This window comes from Chrysochloris asiatica, unplaced genomic scaffold (genome assembly GCF_000296735.1).
Source record: "Chrysochloris asiatica unplaced genomic scaffold, ChrAsi1.0 scaffold00219, whole genome shotgun sequence".
NCBI classification, from domain to species: Eukaryota; Metazoa; Chordata; class Mammalia; order Afrosoricida; family Chrysochloridae; genus Chrysochloris; species Chrysochloris asiatica.
In genome coordinates this window covers 2,436,907-2,442,906 of record NW_006408737.1, presented here as the reverse complement: position 1 = coordinate 2,442,906, position 6,000 = coordinate 2,436,907, and the positions used below count along the sequence as shown (strand labels likewise).

At 38.1% G+C, this 6,000-nt stretch overlaps 1 pseudogene; it reads left to right on the top strand.

The window, feature by feature from the left end:
• The first annotated feature begins 1,935 nt into the window (after positions 1-1,935).
• On the top strand, positions 1,936-2,578 carry LOC102820461 (annotated as a pseudogene).
• The last annotated feature ends 3,422 nt before the right edge of the window (positions 2,579-6,000 follow it).

The window sequence follows — 6,000 nt, the reverse complement described above, 5'->3', positions numbered from 1 at the left end:
CTCATAGTGAACCAACGACCTTGAAGTTAGCAGTCTAGTGCTTACTTTACAGCTCCACACCGGGACTCCCGATGCTTTATAGCAGGATTTTATAGCACCTAGAATATTTGATTCATGGCTGCCAGCTTAGATGAATATGTTGCATCAATTAAGTTCTTTAAATTGCAAGTGACACAAATCCATCTCAAAATTGTTTAGGTCAAATAGAGGACTATATGTAGGCCCACCTAAGGAAGTTGAAAGTGACTTCAAGAACTGAGACATTCTCAGATTTTACTCCCTTTATTTTTCAATTCTATTTCTGTGTTGATTCATTCTTCCTTGCAAACAGATTATTCCAAGCCATGGGAAGCCTTGCTTCCTCATCTTTGCCAACTTAATGATTTGAGTGTCTGTAAGGTTCCAGAAAAATACTCCATTGGGCCCAGGTACCCTGTATTCAAAGAGTGTTTTGTTGTTGTTATGTGCCGTGGAGTCAGTTCCAACTCATAGCAACCCTGTACAGGGTTTCCGAGGCTGTAAATCTTTACGGGAGCAGAAAGCGTCATCTTTCCCCCGTGGAATAGCTGGTAGTTTCGAACTGCTGACCGTGAGGTTTGCAGCCCGATTTGTAACCACTACGCTACCAGAGCTCTTTTAGTATTGGAAATTTTCAGGAGAACATAGGATGATCCCTGGACAAATCCTTGCTTGTCAGGTAACTTGTCCAATTTGTTTGATAACATATGTTAGTAACTTTATTTTCTCTAATGATCAAATAAAGGCTCATTATAGAAAACACAGGAGTCCTGGTGTGGCACTGTAGGATAAAGAACTGGACTGCAAAGTTGGCTTGAACCACCAAGTCAGTGGTTCAAACCCACCAGCCACTCCTCAGAAATCCTATACAGGATTGCTATGAGTCAGAACAGACTCGACAGTACTTAATAACAACAACTTAGAAAATTCAAGGAGGTATATATATTGTTGTTAAGTGCCGTCAAGTCAACACCAACCCCTAGCAACCCTATATAGGGTTTCCGAGGAACAACTGGTGAACTTGAACTGCCAACCTTGCAGTTCAAACGGCTTTGCAGTCTCATGCATTAACCCACAGCACCACACCAGGACTCCATATACCATATATATATGTATATATATAATTTTTCTTTCTGGCAAGGGCCATTTGGATATTTATAACATCATTCGCAGGCCATACAAATTATCAATTTAAAAATTAGCCTGCTGGGCCGGCAACGTCTGGCGCATGGGGTCCCCAGCCGATCTCCTCCCTCCCCGCCTTCCTCGGATGGCGGCTGTTTATGCTGGACGTGTGGCCAGAGACGGGTAAGGATCACGTGGAACCTTGACAACTTAAGACAGAGCCATTGCCATGCTGCAATGAGTTTCAATGACTGGTAAGATTGAGGAATTCGTACTGACCGCCTAAGACAGGCAGCGTCCCTTAAACAAAAAATAAATAAGGAGGATTAGGATGCAGACCGTGCAGACCCGGTCAGGAGGCCAAGCCCCTGTGGGCCCAAGCGTTGTTGACCGTCCAAACCATAGGCTCTTGAGGATCAGACTTTAGCTACCTAGTAGACATAGCAAACTGTCCCTCATCTGATTATTCAGTAATGCTTGTTAGTAATCTCATACATGAGCCCTGGATATCCACAGACAAATGTAAAAACCTTCCCTAAAAGCCGAGACTGTAAATTCCAAAAAGGCAAGTCCCCCCCACATCCAAAAAAAAAGCTAAAGAGGATAGAAAGAAACACTGTAAACTGATGATATATGGTGGGGATAATAATCAATGTAATGAAACAAGCTATATGAATGGTTGAATGTGAAGCTGATGATGTGCCCTGTAAACTTTCACTCAATGCAAAATAAAAACATTTAATTAAAAAAAAAAAAAATTACCCTGCTGCTCTTTCCAGCCAACACTGAGCAATGGGCATCTCCTGGGATAACTGGCACAAGGCCGGGGGCAAGAGCAAACCCTACCACAAGTAGTGGAAGCATGAAAAGGGATGCCCGATTGCCAACACTAAGATCAACCCCCGCTGTGTACACACAGTACGTGTTAGAGGAGACAGCAAGAAGTACAAGGTCGTAAGGCTGGATGTGGGGAACTTCTCCTGGGACTCTAAGTGTTGTACTCAGAAAACAAGGATCATTGATGTTCTCTACAATGTGTTCAATAATGAGCTGGTCAGCACCAAGACCCTAGTGAAGAACTGCATGGTGCTTGTTGACAGCACTCCGTACCTGCAGTGGTACGAGTCCCACAATGCACTGACTGCTTCAGGGTGGCAAGAAGGGAGCCAAACTGACTCCTGAAGAGAAAGAAATATTAAACAAAAAGCAATCAAAGAAAATTCAGAAAAAAATAGGATGAAAGGAAAAAAAATACAAAAATCAGCAGTTTTCTGAAGGCGCAGTTCTAGCAGGGCAAGCTTCTTGCATGTATCACTTCAAGACCAGGCCAGTGTGTGTGCTAGAGGACAAGGAGATGGAGTTCTATCTGAGGAAAATCAAGGCCCAGAAAACCAAAAAAATAATCATCTTCGTTCACATTCAGCACATGTATTAAAGGTGTTTATACTAAAAAATTAAAAAAAAAAAAATTAGCTTGTTATGTTTGGTCAAACATTTAATGAACTCAACCCTAATGTGATGGTTGGAACTGCTTCCCTTTGGTGAGGCATGTGATGTTAGCTGGTAGTGATGATGTTACTACTTGCAACTGCTTTTCCAGGTTTGTGTCAGTCCGTCTGGAGTGCAGTCAACTCATTAAAATGGTAAGTTTTAGAAACAACTGTTTTACACCAGTTAGTTGTCCCAAGACATGCATATTTCAATGTGTGTTTCCTCAATGTAGGAAATTCATCACTGCTTATGTAATATTTATAGAACTCAAGAAGTGGGTTTCATCACTTTGCAGCTGAAAGATTTCTTGTTGTAGGTTATCAGGCACATCAGCTGGTTCCACATTGAATGATGTAGAAAGATGTTCAACTCCATGTTTACTTTTCATGTCTTGAATCTTTTATTAAATGTCTCAATTATTTTTGCACATTCACCAGCATATCCAAGTGTCATAGAAGGCTTCTGTCCTTCCAGAATGGGGAAATGCATGGTGTTATTCCTTTCAAATTGTACTTTCCACATTCTTAAATGATTGATTGATTTTTATGTTCTGAAATTATTATTATTAACTTTTTATTGTGAATTGAATGAAAGTTAATAGACAGGCTCATCAGCTTTAAATTAAACAAATTATATAGTTTATTTCATCTCAATGATTTATGCCCCGCCACAACACTTATCCTACTTCCTCCCTGTGGCTTCTCTTTTATATCTTATATTTCACAAATGAAAAAAGCAAAAATATTTGAAAACAAAAACCATATATTCACTTAAATGTCCTAAGGGCATATTCTGCAATTTAGCCTCCTGTCTACAGGCCAGTGGGACCTCCTTCTACTCTGCCTGGGGTTGGGCAACTGACATAGTGTCCCTGCTGCTGGAGGCATACAAACCCACCCATAATAATGACACTGCACCAAAAGTGAACAGAGAACTAACTGCATTCACACTTCAGGTCTCTACCACATCCACCAGGAGATAGGTAGTGAGTGCCTGGGAAAACCCCAGTGTACTATTATATCACCTCAATATAAATACAACATGACAATGTCTCAGAGAAAACAGATAATTTCAGTTTACACAAAGAAATAAGATAGAGTGCCTCAAACAAATGACCAAAATACAGAGTCAGAAAATATAACACCATAAATGATATCATAACTACTTGATAAGGAAGTTAAAAGAATGCTAGTTGGGAAACTTCAATGGATTGTGAGAAAGACCAAGAAAACTACAGATGAAATCAGGGAAAAAGATAAACAAAACTATGGAAAATTTCAGGAAACAAACTGACAAAATTGAAAAAAAACAGAACAATACAAAAACAGTAATAAGAAAGCCAGAAGAAAAACACTAAAACTTCAGAAATAGATAATACACAGAAGGGTAAAGAAATAGAATTGAATCATTGGAAAGCCAAATTACTGAACTTGAAGAAAAATCTCTCAATATTCATCTGCTAAAAGAACAATCAGAAAAAAAGAGCAAAACAACCCAAAGAAAACCTTAGGTTTATGTGGGACACTACTATCAAGAGGAATAATTTACATATGATAGGAATTTCAGAACAGGAAGAAACAAGAAAACCATAGAGAATATTGTCCAAGAGTAGTTGGAAGAAAACTTCTCTAACATCCTGAAAAACAAGAATATAGCCACTTAAGAAGCTGAACAAACTCCAAAGAAGACAGACTTCAAAAAGAAAAACATCAAGACATATTATAATCAAACTTTCCAAAATCAAAGATAAGGAAAGAATCCACATAGCAGCTCGGGAAAAATGTAAAGTTACCTACAAAAGCAAACTAATACAATTAAGATACAATTTCTCAGCAGAAACCAAGAAGACAATGGAATGGAATATATAAAACTGTGAGAAACAAATTGCCAACCATATATCCACCCAAACTGTCCATCAGAAGATAATGAAATTAGGTCATTTCAGACAAATAGAAATTAAAAGAATTTGTAAAACTCCAGACTAACCTTACAAAAAATATTAAAGGGAGTTCTTCGGACAGAGAACAAAAAATGGCAGACAACAACCTTAGACAAATATATATGACAATATCACATAGACTCAACACAGATATAGAAGTATGCAAAGTAAAACAGACCTATGAGACTGAAAAGAGAGCAGACCTATTTTGCAACAACAAAAACTCATAAAGTAAAAAGAGGGAATAATGTAGTTACAAAAGCGTCCAAAGGAAGAGAAAATCAATAGATTTTAAGACAAATAAATCTAGTTGTAACTTTAAAGATTAGAACAAGTCTTATTCCAAGCCCTAGCCCAATCTTTACCCTTAACACTAACCCTAGTTCTAACTATAACCCTAAAATTAAGGAAGTCCTAGGTTTAGCCATAGTCCCAACTCTAACCCTCAGTCCTTATTCCTACCCACACCTTCAAAAATAAATTTAAAAGTATTTACTAACTATATAAAACTAAACAAAATGAGCTATGATATAAATGTTCCTTTGAGAAATTTTGTTTTTATGGGCTGGTTGAGGTTTTTTAGTTTAGTGACATCTGGATGTTGTTATGTGCCATGGAGTCAGTTTCGACTCATAGTGACCCTATACAGGGTTTCTGAGGCTGTAAATCTTTACGGGAGCAGAACACCTCATCTTTCTCCCACGGAACAGCTGGTAGTTTCGAACTGCTGACCCCGAGGTTCGCAGCCTGATTCGTAACCACTATGCTACCAGAGCTCCTTACATCTGGATAGAGCATGCTGTTTTTTCCTGGTAATTCTTCTTGAAGCACACATAGAGACTTTTTCTTATTACAGACCCCTTTGAAAAACATTGAAAAGTATGGTCATCTGCTATATAGAAAAAAAATTTTTTTTTTCAAAAAATATTCAGGTGGATGCATCTTGAGTTTTTGAAAGATAAATATTGGAAGACAGTTTCAATGATACCTTATTCTTCCATCTTTTTAAAAATTGACTTTGCTATACTCAAATTCTAATAATGCAACCAAATTTACAGAAGAATTTACTAGATCCATTTATTTTGAGCGTCAATTAGTTCCATTGATGTTCTTTCTAGGTATATAAAGGAGGCCTTCAAAAGTTCATGGATTCCAGAAGAACTAGATGGTACCCAACTGCCACTACCAATTGCTCTGAAAGGGATCATATTAGAAGGTTCTGGGTGGAGTTTTATGTGGAACAAAACTCAAAAATTATTTTTAAAACGGGAAAGAACCTGGACTTACTGATCAGAAAGAGGCTGGAGGAACCTGAGACTACAGCTCTTGACCATCCATCAGATCTGGAAAGGAACTCAACCTCGTGGTCCAATTTTTAGCCAACTGGTAGATAGGTGTATATATAGGGGGAACAACAATACTAATAA